General features: G+C 40.2%; 1 pseudogene; it reads left to right on the forward strand.

The window, feature by feature from the left end:
• The first annotated feature begins 11,122 nt into the window (after positions 1–11,122).
• Positions 11,123–20,216, forward strand: LOC110965749 (zinc finger BED domain-containing protein 4-like; annotated as a pseudogene).
• Positions 20,217–22,910: the final 2,694 nt, after the last annotated feature.

A 22,910-nucleotide genomic window follows, 5' to 3' on the forward strand; every position in this document is an offset into this window, starting at 1 on the left:
TGCACTGCAAACAACATTGGTATATTACAAAGAAGAGTAAAAAGTTTTTATTTAAGCTTTGTTAGGCTGTGCATCACCTCGCCCTGTGAGTTGTCTACTTTGTTACAGGTCCAAAGGCCGCAGCGGAGCCTTAGCTTGCTGGTCTGTGGAGGGGATTTCAGATAAATGTTGGACAAAGGCTCGTCCATGGGTGCAGGTTTGGTTTGCCTTACCCAGCTGCTGTTCCATCCGTAGAAGGGTTTCCTCCACATCTTGCCGCGATACGTTTGTGGGCCGCTGATGGGCCAGACGAACTGCTTCCCCTTGTAGGCGATTTGGGCCTTTTCATCCTGCTGCCGCCTGCCTGCAAGATGATTTTCTTTGCAAGATGCTTGCCTGCTGCTAGCATGCCACATCCGCGAGTGCTGCTAGCATGCCACATCTGCGAGTGTGTGGCGGAGCTACCCAAGCCGTGACGCAAAAAAAAAAAAAAGAATCACCAAAAGTTGGCTATCGCTCAGTGCCACACTCCAGACTTTTAGTCAAAAGGTGACTGTCACAGTTTAAAATTCAAGACCTTTGGCCCTGTGCTGCAGCATTGTGGCACACAATAACTGGCCTGGCCTGGACTGGACACGTGCTCTGTTTATGGACACGTGCTCTGTTTATGGATGGTTAGGGTTAGGGTTAGCAGGGTTAAGGTTAGGGTTAGGGTTAGGATAAGAAGGGTATGCCCTGGGCCAGGGTATGCACAGTCCTTCCTTCTAAGTCCTCTCCCCTGTTCATCGACCCAAAAACTACCCCTTTGGGTTTGGGGTTGATAATAAGATTGTGGTTGGAGACGCCGTCCCCTCCCACGTTGGACAAGAGTCCACTCTCCCTCCATTATGGAGTGGGAATGGAAAATCTCTATAAGTTTTGAAATGAAAATTCAAAAGAAATGAAATTAAAATAAATGTAAACAAAAAGAAAATAAATGTTTTTAAATAATGACTATTTGTCTTTAAAAAGACAGTTAAACTGTTCAAATATGAAATTAAATTGTGCCCTGCCGCGACGTTTCGACCCTTGCTGGGTCTTTGTCAAGCATAGGGCACTGGAGCGCTCAATAGAAATGGCTTGGGGGTTCTGCACTCTTCAGGAGCTAGAGCAAGAATGAGTGAGCTCTGCTCGGTGCTGCTCTTATATAGCGGAGGAAAGCCACACCCCTTAAACATTAAAATAAAAAAGGCGAATGAAAAATAAAAAAGGCGAATGAAAATTTAACTTAACCGATAAATGAAAAAAGCTCCAATATGGATTTCAATGGCAAATAATGCATTTTAAAGGTAAGTAAATGAATTAGTATATGTTTTTAATTATTTTATGTGTTTCTAATATGAATTTATGAGTTTTGACTGTAAGGTAAGTATATTAATGAATTTTAACTGTAAGATAAGTATTTTAACTATAAGGTAAGTATATTTATGATTTTTAATTTAAAGGTAAGTATCTTATATGATTTTTAAACTGTAAGGTAAGTATATGTTATGTTTTTAAACTATAAGGTAAGTATATTTATGATTTTTAACTGTAAGGTAAGTATTTTTCAGGTGAGTATTTATTAATTTTAACTATAAGGTAAGTATTTTTATGAATTTTGATCAAATTTTGTCTGTAATATAATTGTATTTATAAATTTTAACCAAATTTTAATTTAATATAATTTTGTTTGATGTCCAATTAGTTATGTTACTTTTAGGGTCAGGGTCCGAGATTGGGGTTGGGGTTAGGGTTCTGGACTTGGGGTTAGGATAAAGGATGGGGTTAGGAGGGTTAGGGTTAGGTCATCAGTTTTAACCAGCAGGAGGCCCCGGTGAGAACAGTGAGGAAACGTTATCTGACTCCTGAAGTGGCTGCAAATTTTATTGAGATTTTACAGAGCACTCCTGCAGTAATTCTGCCTGCACCGTGTGATTTTATTGTTGACAATTTTAACAACAGACTGAAGTCAACTCTGGACTCAGTGGCTCCACTTTTGACAAAAACAATCAGAAAGAAACCGATACCTCCATGGAGAAAAAATGATAAAATCAATCACTTAAAAAGAAACCGCAAGAGTGCTGAAAGGAGATGGAGGAAATCAAAACTAACAGTTCATTATGAAATCTTACGTCAACAACTCAAAACCTACAATAATGCAGTCAAACAGGAAAGAACTTCTCATTTCTCACAACTCATCACAGAGCATAAAAACAACCCCCGGTTCCTCTTCTCCACTTTCAATGTTTTAGCAGGCACTAATTTTAATAAAGCTTTTAAGACACCATCAGACACTCTTTGTGAGAACTTTGCAGACCACTTCAGAACCAAGATAAAGGACATCAGATCCAGCCTTTTATCCAACCAAATTTTACCTGTAAACACATCTGATCTGCTGTCCTTGCCTGGATCCTTAGATCCTATTCCCACACCACTCTTAAAATTATTTTATGGATTCTTTGAGGAACAACTTTTAAACATAATGAACTGCTCTCTTCAGACAGGTGTCTTCCCCACTGCCTTTAAAACGGCGGTGGTGAAGCCCCTCCTGAAGAAGAGCAGTCTAGACCCTAATGTTCTTAATAACTACCGTCCTCTATCCAACTTACCGTTTTTAAGTAAAATTTTAGAAAAACTGGTTCTTAACCAAGTCAGTGACTTTTTAAACAGAATTAACATTTTAGAAACACATCAGTCTGGTTTTAGGATGAACCACAGTACAGAGACAGCACTTTTAAAGATTTTAAACGATATCAGGTGGAATTTAGATAATAAAAAACTAACAGTGTTGGTTCTACTGGATCTAAGTGCCGCTTTTGATACAGTAGACCATCATATCTTAGTGAACAGACTCAGACACCTGGTTGGCCTCTCTGGTACTGTGCTTAACTGGTTCAACTCTTATCTTACAGACCGATGTTTTTATGTAAGTATGGATACGTGTTCCTCAGGAACCCATGAAATTAGGTGTGGGGTTCCCCAAGGGTCAATTTTAGGTCCCATTCTTTTTAATCTTTATATGCTTCCTCTTGGGGACGTCATCAGGAGACACGGCATCAGTTTCCATAGCTACACACGTGGACAAAATTGTTGGTACCCCTCAGTTAAAGAAGGAAAAACCCACAATTCTCACTGAAATCACTTGAAACTCACAAAAGTAACAATAAATAAAAATTTATTGAAAATTAAATAATCAAAATCAGCCATCACTTTTGAATTGTTGATTAACATAATTATTTAAAAAAACAAACTAATGAAATAGGGCTGGACAAAAATGATGGTACCCATAACTTAATATTTTGTTGCACAACCTTTTGAGGCAATCACTGCAATTAAACGATTTCTGTATTTGTCAATGAGCATTCTGCAGCTGTCAACAGGTATTTTGGCCCACTCCTCATGAGCAAACAGCTCCAGTTGTCTCAGGTTTGATGGGTGTCTTCTCCAAATGGCATGTTTCAGCTCCTTCCACATATGTTCAATGGGATTCAGATCTGGGCTCATAGAAGGCCACTTTAGAATAGTCCAACGCTTTTCTCTCAGCCATTCTTGGGTGTTTTTGGCTGTGTGTTTTGGATCGTTGTCCTGTTGGAAGACCCATGACCTGCGACTGAGACCAAGCTTTCTGACACTAGGCGGCACATTTCTCTCCAGAATGCCTTGATAGTCTTCAGATTTCATCGTACCTTGCACACTTTCAAGACACCCTGTGCCAGATGCAGCAAAGCAGCCCCAAAACATTACTGAGCCTCCTCCATGTTTCACCGTAGGGACAGTGTTCTTTTCTTCGTATGCTTGGTTTTTGAGTCTATGAACATAGAGTTGATGTGCCTTACCAAAAAGCTCCAGTTTGGTCTCATCTGTCCAAAGGACATTCTCCCAGAAGCTTTGTGGCTTGTCAACATGCATTTTTGCAAATTCCAGTCTGGCTTTTTTATGAGTTTTTTTCAGCAGTGGTGTCCTCCTTGGTCGTCTCCCATGAAGTCCACTTTGGCTCAAACAACGACGAATGGTGCGATCTGACACTGATGTACCTTGGCCTTGGAGTTCACCTTTAATTTCTTTGGAGGTTGCTCTGGGCTCTTTGGATACAATTCCAACGATCCGTCTCTTCAATTTGTCATCAATTTTCCTCTTGCGGCCACGTCCAGGGAGGTTGGCTACTGTCCCGTGGGTCTTGAACTTCTGAATAATATGAGCCACTGTTGTCACAGGAACTTCAAGCTGTTTAGAGATGGTCTTATAGCCTTTACCTTTAAGATGTTTGTCTATAATTTTTTTCGGATGTCCTGGGACAATTCTCTCCTTCGCTTTCTGTTGTCCATGTTCAGTGTGGTACACACCTTTTCACCAAACAGCAGGGTGACTACTTGTCTCCCTTTAAATAGGCAGACTGACTGATTATGAGTTTGGAAACACCTGTGATGTCAATTAAATGACACACCTGAGTTAATCATGTCACTCTGGTCAAATAGTTTTCAATCTTTTATAGAGGTACCATCATTTTTGTCCAGGCCTGTTTCATTAGTTTGTTTTTTTTAATAATTATGTTAATCAACAATTCAAAAGTAATGGCTGTTTTTGATTATTTAATTTTCAATAAATTTTTATTTATTGTTACTTTTGTGAGTTTCAAGTGATTTCAGTGAGAGTTGTGGGTTTTTCCTTCTTTAACTGAGGGGTACCAACAATTTTGTCCACGTGTGTACGCTGATGATACACAGCTGTACATTGCCGTGTCTCCTGATGACACAGGGCCAATTGATACTCTTTTAAAGTGTATTTTAGACATTAAGTCATGGATGGCAGCGAACTTCCTACAGCTCAACCAGGACAAAACTGAGGTTTTAGTTATCGGTCCTGAAGGTCAGAGAGAGAAACTTTTACCTAAATTACAAGATTTTAAACCAGCAGAATTTGTAAAAAACCTGGGCGTTATTTTTGACTCTGAGCTGAATTTTATCCCACATATCAAAAACATAACAAAGATAGGTTTCTATCATCTTAAGAATATAGCCAGAGTCCGCCCGTTTCTCTCTCAGGCCAGCATGGAGGTGCTAATGCATGCTTTTATCTCTTCTCGTTTCGACTATTGTAATGCCCTGCTCTCTGGTCTTCCCAAAAAGAGTACTTTTAATCTTCAGCTTTTACAAAACTCAGCCGCACGCGTGCTGACAAGGACCAGGGGGCGGGAGCATATTACACCAGTTTTAAAGTCACTGCATTGGCTCCCCGTCCGTTTCAGGATCGATTTTAAGGTCCTTTTATTAGTTTTTAAATGTCTTAATGGCCTTGCGCCTTCTTATTTGTCCGATCTCCTTTTAACATACCAACCCTCGCGGACCCTGAGGTCCTCTGGCAGTGGACTCTTAATTATACCACAAGCCAGAACTCGAACATACGGCGAGGCGGCATTTAGCCATTATGGCCCCCACCTCTGGAATAGCCTGCCGGAGAACCTCAGGACTGCAGAGACTGTCGATGTTTTTAAAGGAAGGTTAAAGACTTACTTTTTTAATCAGGCTTTTAACCGATCTTTTAAGCCTTCTTATATTCTGATGTTCTTATCATCTTATGTATTTTACGGTTTTTACTTCCCATTATTTAGTTATTACCACATTTATTTATTTGTTTATTTTATTTCTTTCAACTCCAGTGTTTCCTCAGGGGGGTCCTCCACACTGGGGGCTGTGTCTGGTCTGCTGCTGGGGGTGTTGTCCTCGGGTCTCCTCGGCTCGGCTAGTTGGGGGCTCCCTACCTCGGTGTGGGGTCCCTGTGTCTGTCGTGGTCGGGGAGTCTGGGTGCCGGCGCCTCCGGCGGGCACGGCCTGGAGCTCCTCCCGGTGTGGACGGCCCCAATGAAGGTGTTTTCCACAATCGTCAGTGCCACGCCATGTCTTCCTACAGCCATTGGTGTGTGTGTGTGTGTGCAGTTGTGTGCCTATATGGAGGGAGGGCGGGATGGGTATTCTTATTTTTAATGTTTTAAATGTTGTACAGCACTTTGTGCTGCCTTTTTTGTATGAAAAGTGCTTTATAAATAAAGTTTGATTTGATTTGATTTAGTTATATGTAACAGTGATATATGCACTACCAATCAAAAGTTTTAGAATGCCACAATGTTTTCAGTTTTTATTGAAATTCAAGAAGTTCAAGTCCAATGAATAGCTTGAAATTATACAAAGGTAAGTGGTGAACTGCCAGAGGTTAAAAAAAGGTAAGGTTATCTAAAACTGAAAAACTGTGAACATTTCACAATTATACAAAAAGGCCTTTTTCAGGGAACAGAAATGAGTTAACAACTTAAAGCTGTTCTGCAGCAGGTTGTTCAAGCCTTGAAAGTTGGAGCTACCAAATCCTACAAGTGTCCCAACATTTCTTGATTTCTGTGTCTGCATTTAAGCAGTGTTGGAACACACCGCTGCACCATACCCTCGAGAGCATTATTTGAACAGTGTTGCCGAAAGTAGTGTGTTGCTACAAAAATGGCAAGGAAAAGGCAGTTAACGAAAGGCAAACCATCAAAACACATACTGTAGGTCTTTCCTACAGAGAAATTGTGAAGAAAGTCAAGGTGTCAGTAAGTCCAGTTTTCTTCACCATCAAAAGGCTCAGAAAATGGAGAATCTCAGACAAGAGGTCTGGAAGACCCAAAGCCACAACAGAATCAGAAGACAAGTTTGTGAGAGTCAACAGCTTGGTGATAGGAGCTCACAGGACAACAGCTTCAAGCACAGCTTAATAGTGAACGAGCACTAGTGAATGTGTGATGGTTGTCCTTCCTGTTTTCTTTTTTTATCTGTATTTTTTCTGTTTTTATCCGTATTTCTGTTTTTATCTGTATTTGCACAGAAAGAGAGCACCCAATTTCATTGTTGAACATAACAATGACAGTTAAAGTGATTCATGATTTGTGATAGTGGTCACAGTAAGAAATCCTAGCTTCAACTGTGAAAAGAAGACATCAAGGTGCAGGTTTGACAGGTTGAGTTAGAGCAAGAAAAACATTGCATTACAGATGTCAGAATATGAAAAAAGATGCTTGTCTGGGCCATAAAATACCACCAATGGACTACTGAAGACTAGAAGAAGGCACTATGGACTGATGAATCAAAATTTGAAATATTTGATTCATCATGCAGGATTTTGGTACACTGTCGAGTAGGTGATGGTTTTTCACTCATAGACAGCTCTGTGGTTTTCATGCTGGTTACACCTCTAACTATAGATGCAGTCTACATGGCAAAACTCAAATCTGAAACTGAACACTGAACTGAACCGGACATTGGGACAATAAAACACATCTGTCAGTCACATGTTCCTCTAGTTTTACTCACATGAAATATAGGTGGGTTCAAGCAAAAGGTGCTATCTTCTAAGTTGTGTATCAGATCCAGATGTAAACACCTGGAAATATAAGCTAAAATGTTGATCTCGTGTCTCATATTCATCGTTTGATGTCAAACCTAGATGTTTTTAGTCTACAGCAAAAGTAAAGAATTTGACCTCACTGTTCCAGTACTTTTGGAGGAGAGTGTATTTAATACATGAAACCATTTATTTGCACAAAACAATCAGTGATCATTCAACACAAAATCAGAAGAAAGGGAATAGAGGGATGGAATCAGATGGTCAGTTGTTCTTTTAATTTTTTTAAATTTAATTTTTGACCTTTTCATCAAGTGACAAATTTCAATATATTGCACATCTGATTTTTTAAAATGAAAAAACAACGTTGTGCATTAATGGATGACAAACACACCTAACAAACAAGAGACAGATGAAGGAGGTTAGGGGAGCAAGGAGAAGAAAAATCCATGGTGGCTGGAGCAAGGATTGTGGTACGTGTGGACCATGTTAATGAAAGGGCATTTATCACCATTAGAGCAGTGATGGACGCTGGCACAACTGTCCCTTCCTATGGAAGAAAGGCTCTCCTACAAGGCCTTCAGTGTGGAGACGAGGAGGAAGTAAAAGGAGGGAGGAAGAGAGGAAGTTGGAGAAAAATTGTACATGCTGTCACTCTTCACAGCAATAATTACCTTTCAATAATCCAAGACACACATCGGGAAGCAAGCTGCCTGCCAAATAACCACTTCTGGTGTCTCACCAGAGTCATCACGCACACACTTAAAATGCACACACAGACAGACACACAAATACCCATCTGCTAAAAAGCCAAGGTGTTCCACCAAAAGGAAATATTGCTTTAAATAAGCAGTGTAGTGCCAAGACATGCTGGAAAAGAACACTGAGACAGCAGTGGAGGGCTGTGAAAGAAAACACTGATGGTCAGTTGAAGAGCTGATGATGAGGAAGAAGAGGCTCTGTTGCTTTATTTGCATAGCACCAGATCACAAGTCATCTCAGGATGCATGACATGATACATTTGAATGTGCTTTATGATAACCTTAGTCATTATTATTTAATTCAGAATGCGATTCAATCGTGATGTCTCATTCTCTCTTAATTGTAGTAAGTGTTTGAATATGTATCTTGTATTATATTGTTTAGGTACTGTGTGCCCTGTGCTCTCTTAACAGTTTGTTATGTATATTTTATTTGTTACATTAGTGCCCTATCAAGTGTCTAATCATGTTTTCCAGTCAAAGGACTACAGATGAAAACTAGCCTTCTGGCTAATTCTGGCTTTTTTTTGACCATGTGTAATCATGTGTTTTATGAAACTGTACGTATTGTCTCCTGTCAAATAAACAAAACCGAAACTGAAACAGAATGAGTTGACGCCATGAAGGATCCCCTCTGGTAAAAATCAGGTTTTGTAAATGCCCATGTATATATGGTGTTTATATACTGGAGGACAAAGTGAATGGGATAAAACATGGCTAAGTATTTTGTCTTTGAAAACTGCAGTTTACCAATGAAAGCACTGATGGTCAGTGGAAGAGCTGATGATAAGGAGGAGGAGGGTCTGTTAGTTTTTTTTTACATAGCAACAAATCGTAAGTCCTCTCAGGGCACTTGACATGTTACATTTGAATGTGTTTTAACATAATCTTTGTCATTTTTATTTCAAATTGTTGAATCTTCTACGCATCTTGCCATAGTTACTGTTGTGTAGTTATTTCCAGCAGGGTTAATGAAATCCTTTTTTAAGCACATGGATTAGGGAACTCTGTTTTGAAGAAAGATAAAAAGATAACAAATTTCCTGTAATTACTGTACACTCAGAACCACTGTTCCTACCAATCTACCACTAGCATGAGTAACAAACACTAAGATTTTGATTCAGTCATCTCAGTCATTAAAAAAGCTGCTCATATCTTTCATTCCTTAACTAACACAACTTAAAATGACTTAAATTTGATGTGAAGTAATTCACATTTTCACCAAAAGACTAACACTAAATCAAAATCTGGCAGAAACATTAACATTGTTGCATTGTGGAGTTCACAGTTCACATCAAGAGAAATGAAAAATATAGTATTTTTGGAAGACGGACTTTAACTAATCCCTAAATATTATTTTCTTTCTTTACTACAAAAGCTTAGATATATTTTGTTACTTGGACTCTTGTGGTGAAAACAGTGTGGACCACTGAAGCATGTGATCCCATCAGCAACAGAACAAATACGCATCCGTGCCACAAAGTAACTACTGCTGATGTGCTATCACTGCACAGTTTGAGGTTTTGTGTTTTCAAATGATGTGTAGTGTATCAAATTTAATTCAGAAAAGGTTGACGCCATTAGGGTTCCCTCTGGTGAAAATCAGGTTTTGTAAATGTACATGTATGAGTGCTGCTTATATACTGGATGCTGGGATAACAACATGGCAAAGTATTTTCCCTTGAAAACTGCAGTTTACCAGAGTATCTCAAAAATACTGCTAGTCAACTTCATGTGTCACCAGCCTACGGAGCCCATTCTGTTGACTTACAGGGTGGGGCTTTCTGTAGCATTATCTTTCTTCAGAACTGGTTTTCGGCTATGTATAGCTAATTTACCTTAATATGAAAACTTGTCATTTTGTAACTCATATGAAACTTATGGGTGGGTAGACGGAGAGGCAGGGACTTCCAAGATTGCACATTCTTGAGGAATCAGTGCTACATCTAAGCCGATTTTTGCAGGAGGGCATTATTGCTCCGTCAAGGAATGCGGCACATTTTGTCCTTCTGCTAATCTGTTTGTCTGTGTGCATAATTACACAAAAACAGATGAATAGATTGAAATGAAATCTTCAGGGAAGGTCAGACATGACACAGGGACCATCTCAGTAGATGTTGGCAGTGATGTGGTGTGTAGTCTGAATCCACAGATTTGTTAAAGATTTCTGTGTCATTGTGAGATAGCGTTACTGTCACTATGACAAGTGAATGCTACTTCAGCTGCCCGCTGATAATCACATGATTGTGATCCTGCTATAAATCGACCACTGCGGACTTATCAGGACTTATCGGTCCGACATTATACAAGCAACAATTGATTAAATTCTGGGGGTGTTTCCGAGTCCCATCAATTCCTGCTGCCGCTACATGCTATTCGGTATCCATACATAACATACACATGCATAACACGTGCTCAGCACAGGCTCTTTTTGTTTGTGGGTACATCAATATTACATGGACACATTCTATAGTGCTGTTATTTTTGATCATCAATCATCAGAGGTGGGTAGAGTGGCCAAAAATTGTACTTAAGTAAGAGTAACGTTACTTCAAAATAATATCACTCAAGTAGAAGTAAAAAGTAGTCATCCAAAAAGTTACTCAAGTAAGAGTAAAAAAGTATTTGGTGAAAAGACTACTCAAGTACTGAGTAACTGTTTGATTTTAATGTCCGATTTATTTATTTTTTTGAGAAATGATGTGATCAGATAGACAAAAATGTAAAATAATGTACAAATTCTGGTATTTCCAAACAATAAAATAAAAAAATAGCAAAAATAATGAAACAAAATGACAAGTTAAGGCACAAAAAACACAAATTTCCAAATCTCAGTTTTTCACAACTTAAAGCTTTTGAAACAAATACCTGTAGTACGTTAATGTTTGTATGTTTGAACAGTGCAAACTACTTCCAGTAACTGGCAGCTGCTAGATCTAGCTGCTCTCTCTCCCTCTCTCTCCTCTTTTTCCTTTTTAGGTGCTCCTTGGCGTAATGGGCAGCAGGTGTTTTGCATCACCCTCATCAGCCGGTTCAGGAGCAGGTGAAACGTTACCAATCAGACCTCACTCTCTCAGCAGAAAGCCAGATGCCACTGACCTCTCAATTCCAGATCGTGATACAGCCTTTACAGGTTTTCACAGACAGTACAGTTTGAGGTTTTTTATTATGCGTATCTGTTGTAACGTTGTTTGTCTTCCTCCGTCGTAGTTTCGGACCTACCTGGTCTCACCTGGATTCTTCACTGTCTCCTGCACTCGAAGCTCACCCACCAGTGCAGTTCCTTGGCGTCCTCCCCATACTTGCTTGCTGCCTCAAGCTCTCCATGGAAATTGCCCAGCCTGAGCCCAGTCCCATACAAGTTCTTAGAAGCATGCATTCGAGCCTGTTGTTTGTTCTTGAGTCGAGAGTTTCATAGTTTTTGCAAAACTTTGCTTTATCCTTTCTTGCATGGGTATTACCCACCTTGAGTTAGCGCCATAGTTGTAGTTTGTCCCCCTTACCACTAGTTGTGTTAGCGAGCACATCTTGAGTTGTAGTGTTGTCTTGTTTTGTAGTCTAATTACTGCCTTGTGGATAAATTCTCATAAACTGCCTTGCGTGTCTGCTCGTTTCCTGCACCTGAACTCCTACGAAAACCGTAACTGCATGCTCATAGAGTCTATGACATCAACTCTCTGAGCATGCTGTACCCCCCCTCCCCCATTATCACGCGGACCCATCAAGCCTGATGTCACGCTTCACTTGGCCCATGTTAGTAAACGGAAGACAAAAGACAGAGATATCCATGCTAATGCTATGCTAATGTTGTTGGACTCTGAAGCAAGATCAAATTTCTCGAAAATGCCTCCATTTTTTCATTCCCTGTCTGCAGCGTGTGAAGAGTTTGTGCCGCTAATGTGACTGCAGGGCGACGTCTGGTGAAACAGAGTCACGTGATTATTGTTGCTTCGTCTGATTGGTTAAACACAGTCATGTGGTAGATCTACTGGGGGCATCTCTCTGGCAAAATAAAGCAGATCTAATGAGGTACATAAAGTAACGAGTGGAGTGTAGTCCAGTGTAACGGAGTAAGAGTAGCATTTCTTCATCATAAATCTACTCAAGTAAAAAGTATGGCAGAGAAGAACTGCTCTCAGAATTACATTTTTTAAGTTACTTAAGTAAATGTAATGGAGTAAATATAACTCATTACTACCCACCTCTGTCAATCACTAACAAACAACAATATCATATGGGGGAATGAACAGCCTTGGTGAGTACTGCGCTCTCTGAGTGCTTTTCTAATTTGGTATTTGGTGTCATCAGTGACTGGGAGAGAGTTGATGACTAACAGCAAGGATATCACACCCTTTGCTACTATCATTTGTCCATTTATATAACTATTCTGGCTGGACTAAATGAGTAAATAAATGATGTTTTTAGATGCCATTGCTACTTAAAAAATCTTCACAGTAGGTCTAAACTGTATCTCTCTGACACAGGCAAGTGCCACATTCGCGCTCATCTCATTCCGACAACGGACTCTCCTTATAAAGTCAAACCAGCATTCTTCACAATTCCCTTTTCCAATATCTGTCTCTGTCTCACACAGCTTTAATAACATTTGGCGATATATGCTGGCCCAGAAGAGGGAGGAGCACTGAGCCAATAGATACTTTCAGAAATGGAATTGAGATGTATTATTCACAGCCTTTGCTATAGGTTTTAAGATATTGCAGTTTATCTTAATATCAACTCACCTCAACTTCATTACCTAGCCCCCTTCAGATGTGATTTCTTTTGACATCTTGTATGAAAACATTTGTTTTTAAGCATGAGCTGCTTCTGCATAAGAATGTAGTCCTTTTATTTTCACTGAGATTTCAAGTTTGAGTGGTGAATCTCATCCTGAGGCTTTACAGCTCTCAATTTGCACACTCAAAGGAAGTTATTCTTCATGAAATTTAGATTTTAGAGGTTTTACACATGCTTTTAATGTTGACCACTTATAACTAAGAGTTAAAAATAAAAAAAAAATCTCACACTGTAATAAATAAAACTCGACTTTTTATAGAGTCTATGAATAGAAGAGAATCACTTTATTCATCCCCGAAGGGAAAATCAGTAGGGGATAAGGTAAATTAAATATATATTTCAAGGCCTTACGTTTTTATATCAGAGCTGCACAAGATCATATTCTGAGCACATAAGACAGAGCTGGTGCCCTTGCTTTGGTTAATCTATGCCCTCATTTTCATAATTCTGTGCAGACTAATTTAGTCTGAATTAATTAACAGACATGAAAGCTAATGAAATGTGTACGCACTTTGAAAGATTCCATTTTGCTAGTACATCAGGTTACTAAAGCACTTCATAATATTTTTTTCTGCTTTCCCCCCCTAAATGGCATTATTGTGGATTTAATACCGGTCGTGAATCTCTGACACCAGGAAGTGGCAGGTTTTCTCCCTTCCCCCTCCTTGATCTCTGTGCCCAGGTGGGTGTGAGTGTGGTGTGTGGTATGAAGCTACCAATCAGTAAGCACGAGCAGGTGGGAGTGATCAACTGCAGCTACTTTCCTCCTCCATAAAAGTCAGATGGAGATCAATACTCCATCCATGGGGCGGCATGGATCAGTGGGTAGAGTGGCCGTCTTGTAACTGGAAGGTTGCCGGTTCGATCCTCGGCCCGTCAAGCTCATGTCGAGGTGTCCCTGAGCCAGACATCGAACCCCTAATTGCTCCTAGTGGGTTGTGGTTAGCGCCTTGCATGGCAGCTTCCACCATCAGTGTGTGAATGTGATGTATCATGTAAAGCGTGATGGAGAAAAAAAAATAGCCCACATATTGTCACTACTGTTACATGTCACCAGACTCATTCTTTGATACTGTCTGCCATACCCCATCCTACCTCCTGTTATCACACCTTTCTGCCATACCCCCCGTCTTACCTCCTGTTACCCAATTGCCCTTTTGTTCTGTTGTTTTACATTTATTTACATCCCCCTCCCAACCCTTTTATCCATCCTCTGAGATGTCCCTTTTGTCTTATCCTCTGTATTTGCATGCAGCCCCTCCCTACCCTTTGATCCATCTTCTGACATTCCTATAAAATGTGTGCCCTGAAAATGCTCTGGGTCGGCTTACTCTTACAGACCCATACTCTGTGTCGGTAAATCCACCGTATTACCGGAAATACTAATAAAATCACACCATTACAGCAAACTTTGAAGGACCGAGAGTGAAATTTCTTCTTTGGATAAAAGCGCTATATAAATACAACCATTTACTAATACTCAGCACCAAACTGTTGAACAACCTCATTCAGTTTTCTGGTCCTTGTTCCATCCAGAGGGCACAGTGGCCCGGTGGTTAGCACTTTTTCCTTGCTGCTAGAAGATCCCTGGTTTGCGTCCCCACCTTCCTGGGATCTTTCTACATGGAGTTTGCATGTTCTCCCTGTGCATGCGTGGGTTTTCTCCGGGTACTCCGGCTTCCTCCCACAGTCCAAAAACATGCTGAGGTTAATTGGTCACTCTAAATTGTCCATAGGTGAGAATGTGAGTGTGATTCTTTGTTTCTATACGTAGCCCTGTGACAGACTGATAACCTGTCCAGGTGTCCCCTGCTTTCACCCTAAGTCAGCTGGGATAGACTCCAGCCTCCTGCAACCCTAATAAGGATCAAGCAGTGTATAGATAATGGATGTACGGATGTTCCATCTAGCTTCTTTGGGTTTTCTCGTACTAACTACTGTTTTCTTATGCTTTAGTTCCAGATCTTCCATCTGTTCGCAAATCTTACACCTGGATTCTCTGTCTGCTCTCCGCCATCATTCTGGACCCTCCTGGATCACCATCTGACAAACACCTCTGGCTTCAGCACCTGTCTTGTCTCCATCATTCACCACACCTCTGCCTGCCTCGTCCTTCTCCACTTACCCTCACAGCTGAAGTGAGCTAAGTTCTCCGCTCACTCTCTGAGTCCAGCCATAGTCATTCCGGTTGCTTAATAGCATTTCCTTGTGAGTGTTAATTTTAGATTCCTGTTCCGTCGTTTTTGGCATCGAGGGATTTTTCCAGACAGTATTTTCTTTGTTAATTTTCTTATCAAACTTAGTTCTGATTAGCTCTTCTCTTTAGTTTAATCTAAGACTAGAGTCTGACATATCAGTTCTTACCCACTACTCCCATAGAAATCTGTTAGTTTCACATGTGGTAATGGCTTCTCAGTTCCACGGCTATTTGGTACTCGCTTTGTTGTAGTTTTCATGTGTGAGTGTTTTACTTTAAATGCCTATCTGCCATGTCTCTGTTGTCCTACGCTTGAGTCTGTGTATCAGAACAGTAACATGATGAGCTCAGTCTGTCTTCAAGATGGTTCTGACTGTACATTCAGACATTGCAGAGAATCATAAAACCAGGGCCAGTTTAACAGTAAATTAGTCATGACAGTTTATTTTATAAATGACTATGTTCTCTCATTAACAATTCTGTTTGGTTTTCCTTTTGTGGTTTGAACCTGTTTTGAGGTTATTACATCTGACACCAACTAGGAGCAAGTCTTTCTAAAATGAATTAGACAGTATTTCAGATTTTACAAAGCTACATTGATTGTTTAAGCGGGATCTTGGCATGTTTGAAGTAATACTGTGTTAACTGATTTCTGTCCACAAGCTGTAAGCACCAGATACATGCACAAAAGTATCCCTTTATATATGGTTAATGTGTTGACAAACGATTGAACGTTGAAAACTCGATTAGACACTAGATATCGACCAATTATCGGTCGGGCCGATTATCGGCGCCGATTTTTGGAAATTTGACGTATATCGGTCTGGGTTATTTCGGCTCAGATGCAGCCGCGCCTCTCTCTTTCGTGCCTGCTGTCTCCTGCACTATTCACCCCGTCCTCTGATTGGTTAAACGGCAGAGGCAGAGCCTCCGAAGAAGAAGCTGTCCTCACACACACTGGAGAGTGAGAGGAAAAGTTTTCTTGTGTGAGAAGCTCCGGACAGAAAACACGTGTCAAAGGTAAATGCAGAAAGCTCTTCCAAAATTGTAATGAACATCCCAGTACTCTGCATCTCACAACTACTACTAACGTTACAGTGAGCAGCAGAATAACGTAAGACCAGAGTAAACCTTAATGGCAGCTCTGCTAACTCGTATTACGTCCCAACATGTCTGTGAATTATTTAAAAGCTAAATTATTAGCGCAATCTTTTTCCAGTAAAAAGATGCACATGCTTTTGTTCGTGAACGTTCAGTCAGACGCGCCCAGCGCTGTCCATGATACACTCAAATCCAAACGCTTCAGTCCAGAATTTGCATTTCCATAAATCCATTTATTGCATAATCAAAACGACAAAAAAAAACATAGATCTTCTTACCAGCATCGGCAATCCAAAACCGGCCAAATAGTAAAAAGAACAACGCTTAAACTGTGTGGCTGCCAAGAACAAAAAAACCTCCCGGCCCCGTGCGATCACCCACCTATATCCAGGTGCTGCAGTCACCTGGACATAATGAGTGGGCGGGCACATAGCCACACCAACAACAAAAATAACAACACAAAAGAAAGCATTCTATACAATTAATATTAACTCAGAATAAAAGTTGTCTACTTAACTTACTACTAAATCAAATTATACACAAATTACCGACTGCACAAACTGCATAAATTTTGGCTCCAACATAAATCATATGCATTCCTTCGTGTGTTTTCCACGATGAGGGTGTGTGCATGAAGCGCAAAATGACTGATCTGAAGAATTTAGCGTGAGTGCGTTTGATTTAATTCGAACAGTTTCATTGGTCCACCGTGACCGGTTCGGTAATTTAATTCTGACGAGGATAAACGTATTGACGGCATGAAGCTGGCCCGTAGAAATCTATACATTAGCCACATCTTTGTATAAGCTGTAGGGTTCGAAGCATGAGAAAAAGTAACGGCTTACTGTCCGGAAAGTACGGTGTATTTTCCCCATTGCTAATACATAGTCTGCAGAGCATTTAGAGCCAGCTCGACGAACTAATTTTATGGTAAAGGCTAAGCAGCCTCCACCTTAGCGCTCCCTAAAACAAGTGAACTGAGTTTTTTTATGCACTCTCTCTTAATCACACACACATGCTTTTCTATCATGGACTGTTTCCATCTCGATATTATCAGCAGTCTTCAGCTGCAGTCAATTCCAGCCATTTTCAGTACAAAAAAAATCGCTAATATTCTATTTGTAAATAAAAATATGACGAGAAATACAGGGCATATTGGACGCGCATCGCGAGGTGCATTTCCTTGAAAACGACCTATTCGTGGAGTATATACCGACTTCAAGACATGTTTTGGACAAAATATTTTACTGGCTTGTGTCATCTGGATGTCCAAGGTTGGATTATGGCCGTTTTTTGTGGAATATTTTCATCTGTGTGTAATAATGAACCCGGAAATGTGAGTCGCGCTGTGTACGTTGAAGCCGTGTACAGAGAACGGATGGATGGATATTCGTTGTTTGTCGGACAAATGTGTTTATATTACCCGCTGTGGTAATCACATCTGAAAGTGGTTTATACCGGCGGATTCATGAGAATCTAAGCTTTCCTTCTGCGTATAGTGTTTGTATAATTGCATTTGCAGTTTCAGACATTTAGCAAATTGCTTATGCAGATCTCAAAGTGTATCGCGGGCGGGACACTGAAGCGCAACTGAAGCGCAATGGGTTAATGATTAATATGACAAAGGCTACATAAAAAACTATAATAGTTGCTATGAGTGCAATTAAACTCCTGACAGGACACAAACAGCCTTTCGGGCTTTAATGAGCTCACACATTATTTAAAATGTTCCACCACTTTGTTCAGATAAATCATTTCTGAATTTTACTCTCTCATCTTCCCGTTCATTTTCAGATCATAGGACCAGAAAGCTCATAGCAACATTAGTAGTCGTGAGTTGTAGAGTTTTTCACGTGACTTTAATAATGTAGCAACACAGTTTTGAATGACAGGGTCCTTGCTATCGCATGGTAAAATATAACATTTAATAATGAAATCAACTTAAGGCATCCTAAATGCTGCAATAAATTAAGCATGCTGGGTTGAGCATATGTCAGCATGTGGCCCCACCTTTAACACTTCTCTCTTATGTTTTTCAAACCCTTGTTACAGATGGATGCACCTAAGTCTAAAAGTGCAGTCTGGCAGTATTTCATTTGGTCAACAACACCAGGGAAGGCTGTGTGCAAAACATGCAATGGTGAAATCAGCATGGGAGCAACAGTAGCAAAAAATAAAAACACCTCCAACCTGTGGTCCCATCTCAGGATTCATCACCCTGACTTATAGAAAACTGCTCAGAAGAAATGTGAAGTTGAATCAGCAACTCATACAGATGTGGCAACTTCATCGCAGCCAACAATACTGAGCATGTTTGATAAACAAAGGAAGTGGACAAATTCAGAAAACAGGTCTAGACTAATGGACAAACTGATCATAGAAATGATAGTTACTGATAACCAACCGTTCTCGATGGTGTCTGATGTTGGCTTTAAGCGCCTTATGGCTGCAGCAGAGCCACGATATTCACTGAAAAGTGAGAAATATTATTGAACTGAAAAGCTTCAAGAAGTTCACCACAAGGTTGTGGACAAGATCAAAGCCATGATCCAACCAGAAAATGCTGGCTACTCCCTCTCCTTCACCACGGACTGCTGGTCTGGTGCGACAGAGTCGCTCATGAGCCTGATATGCCATTTTATTGACAATGAATGGACAAGAAAGCAGGTTGTTTTAAATACAAGAGTTATGCAAGGGTCACACACTGGGGAATACCTCAAAGACACATTCCTCAGTATGCTTGAGGAATAGAAAATAAGGAAAGATCGTGTGGCACTAGTGCTTCGAGATAGCGGCGCAAACATTGTGAAGGGGATGAGGCTTGCTGAACTCCCAGACCTCAGCTGCACAGCTCACGCATTGCAACTTGTTGTGCATGATGGTCTACTAAGTCAAAGAGCCATCAAAGATGTTATCGCAATGCTTAAGAACTGTGCTACACATTTCCACCACTCCATTTTGGCCAAACAGCGTTTGCTGAAGATTCAGAGGGAACTTGGCCTACCAGAACATAGCATAATCCAGGCTGTTCCAACGGGGTGGAACTCAACGCTCCACATGCTGCAAAGAATGCTGGAGCAGAAACGTGCGCTTCACCTCTACTGTGGTGAACATGGAGGATTCTCAAGTCCCACTGCTCAACAGTGGGACCTTGTGTCCAATTTAATTAAGACTCTTCTACCAATAGAGGAAGTGACACTACAGGTGAGCCACAGTAACTCATCAGCATCCTGCATTATTCCATGCCTGACTGTGCTGAAGATGCTTCTTCAAGATGAGGGGCTCTCCGCAAAAGGCATTGGAACCCTCAGGCAAGTCATGAGGGAGAGCCTGGAGAAACATTTCTCAAAATTAGAGGACACAAAGCCTGTGGTGCTGGCCTGTCTCTTAGATCCTCGATATAAGAGCCACGCATTCTCCGTTGCCACAACAATGAACAAGGCCAAAGAGTGGTTGAAAGAGGAAGTGGACGCTTCCACACAACAGACCTCTCGAGAGGAGCATGCTGTAACAGATAGAGCCAGTATGGAGGAACAGGCAACTACTGAGGAGGCTCGTGTGGAGGAGCAGGCTGCTGCATGTGGGACCCACGAGGATGATGGAAACACCCACAAAAGGCAACGGAGGGAACAGACATCCATTTGTAGCCGTGTTGATGAGATGTTCACTTCTCTGCTGGCACCCCACACTGATGACCAACTGGCCAGCGGCTGCATTGAGGATGAGCTCTACCTGTACCTGAAGGAGCCAGTGATCGACAGGCAGCAAGGGGATCCACTTCAGTGGTGGAAACAGAATGAAGGGCGCTTGAAGCAACTTGCCAAACAAGCAAGAAAATTTCTTTATGCACCACCCTCATCAGTCCCAAGTGAGCGAATCTTCAGTGAAGTTTCTACAATTTATGAACGCAAGAGAAGCCGTCTCACTGGAGAGCACGCTGAACAACTTTGTTTTTTGCACCACAATCTTGTGCTGCTCAATTGGGACTACTGATTGATTTGACACATTTCTGTGCAAATTTTATTTAACTTTGTTTTATATACTATTACATTATAAAATCTCAGGAAGCAAGTTTTTATTTACATTTTCCAGAGATACCGCTGAGTCTGAGAACTCCTGCACTTTTTGTTTGAAGTTAAAACAAAGTTAAATTATTTCAGTTATATTGAACTTTTACTTTATTGTGAAAAAATTCAGGGAGCTATTATTTAAGTTTTTATTTGCATTTAGTAGAGATAATGCTGAGCCTGAGAACTCCTGCACTTTTTGTTTTTGTTTGAAGTTAAAACAAAGTTAAATTATTTCAGTTATATTGAAATTTTATTTTACTTATTGTGAAAAAATTCAGGGAGCCATTATTTAAGTTTTTATTTGCATTTACTGGAGATAATGCTGAGCCTGAGAACTCCTGCACTTTTTGTTTTTGTTTGAAGTTTTTTTTTTTTTTTAAAAAAAGATAAGTCATTTCAGTTGTATTGAAATTTTACTTTATTTACTGTGAAAATAATTCAGGGAGCTATTTAAGTTTTTATTTAACTTTACAAGAGGTGCTGCTGAGCCTGAGAACTCTCTGTATTTTTGTTGTGTTTGAACTTAAAACAAAGACAAGTCATTGTAGTTATATTTAAATTTTACTGTATTTTCTGTGGAAAAATTTCAGAGAGCTATTTATTTAACCTTTTATTCAACTTTATAAGAGATGTTTCTGAGTCTAGGAAATTCAGGCGCTTCTGGAGTTATTATTTTCTATTTGTGTGATTCAATAAACATGCTTTAGACATTTCAATGAAGTTCAGTGTTTGCATTCAATTTTTTTACGCCAATTTTTACGCTTTTACTGCAAATGAATATCGGCTCCAAATATCGGTTATCGGCCTCCTCTAACTACTAATAATCGGTATCGGTCCTGAAAAACCCATATCGCTCTATCTCTATTAGACACAGTGCATCCACATAATGAATTTAAGTCTGGTATTCACTCCCTTTTAGCTCGGTTTCCTTTCACCTCCAACTCCTGAGGAACACATCTGGCCCTTTTGTTGCTAAATATTTCACTTTGTTCACCAGCCAGTCTGTAATTGTGCCTGTTTGCTACTGAGCAGGTAGTGTAAAGTGTTTTTTAAAATTATTGTTGTTTTTACAGCATCTTCACTGCTGCCTGCTTGCAACAAAGCTGAAGAGAATAGTATAAATTAGCTGAGATGCTAAAAGCTGTAAAAAAAAAAAAAAAAAACATTTTTCGCACTGATCCACTGTTAAAAAAAAACAGTCAGTGCAGTTTTAACAACATGGATTACCCACACCCAAAACTGAAACATAATATTTAGTTGGTGCAGGCTGTCCAGTTATGTTCTATAAAGGCTATTGCTACAGTAATGCCAGGAACTCTGTTTAAGAAAACACAGAAATAGACCAAACAAAGACAGACTAAGAAAATCACTGATTTCACAAAAGCATGTACTGCATTAATAAAAAAGACTGTAATGTGTGAAAATAATCACAGAGAGACAGTAAGTTGCATAGACAAAACTGAAATGTGTTTGAGAGTAAGTTTCATTTGTCTTTTAAGGGTGCATTGGGTTGAAGCCATTGTATAGTGTTGCCCAAGAACTACGTTTATGAGTTGGTGTATCATATGAGAGCAACAACAATTTAAGTAGAAAAAAGTAAAGGAGTGACTGTTGAGCTTAGAAATACTGTCCAGTGTGTGGAAAACTGCTGGAGCCAAAGCATGCAGGGACTACTTAAATGGGGACAGAGCTCACTTTTGCACCCGGGTCCCTTAGTTGGCCAAATCAGCCATGAAAGCTGTTCCTAAAGGGTCCATTATTTTGGGATTTTTTAAGAACAGAACTGTTGAAACTAACAAAGGATCTAAAGAGCCACAGGGTTGAGAATGGACTTCAAGGGGATTCTGTGGAGATTTTCTGTTTGGTGTTTACTTTGCCCATAATTACAATGTAGACTGTTAAGCATTTTAAAGTTACCTTTGCCCACTGGAGCTACTGACTAATTAATAGCAAACTCTCAGAATTATTCCCACTGATGATATTAATTTTCCTAAAATGTATTTTTAAGGCTGAAATTATTTTTTGAAAATCCAAATGTCAGAATTAGCACAGAGGAAAAAAAACATCCCAGTGGTTGTTAGCACTGTCTGACCAGTCTTATGAAAAAGTGCAACTTTTAATGTGAGTGTATTATTGTAAAAGGAGAACTAGCCTAATTATCCATCCATCCATTAGCTATACACCGCTTAATCCCATTAGGGCTGCAGGGGGGCTCGAGTCTACCCCAGCCGACTTAGGGTGAAGACAGGGAACACCCTGGACAGGTAACAGTCTGTCACAGGGCTACATATACAGACACACAATCACACTCACATTCACACCTACGGACAATTTAGAGTAACCAATTAACCTCAGCATATTTTCGGACCGTGGGAGGAAGCCGGAGTACCCGGAGAAAACCCACACATGCACAGGGAGAACATGCAAACTCCATGCAGAAAGATCCCAGGAAGGCCAGGAGACATACCGGGGATTTTCTAGCTGCAAAGTGAAAGTGGTAACCACCAGGCCACTGTGCAGCCCCAGCCTAAACTAAGCTCTCTTAAATAAGTGACTTCTCACTGCACAACAGGGCTCTCAATGGCCTGTGTTCTTAAAGTTTACATCTTTAACTTCA

The sequence above is a fragment of the Acanthochromis polyacanthus genome, chromosome 10 (genome assembly GCF_021347895.1).
Source record: "Acanthochromis polyacanthus isolate Apoly-LR-REF ecotype Palm Island chromosome 10, KAUST_Apoly_ChrSc, whole genome shotgun sequence".
NCBI classification, from domain to species: domain Eukaryota; kingdom Metazoa; phylum Chordata; class Actinopteri; family Pomacentridae; genus Acanthochromis; species Acanthochromis polyacanthus.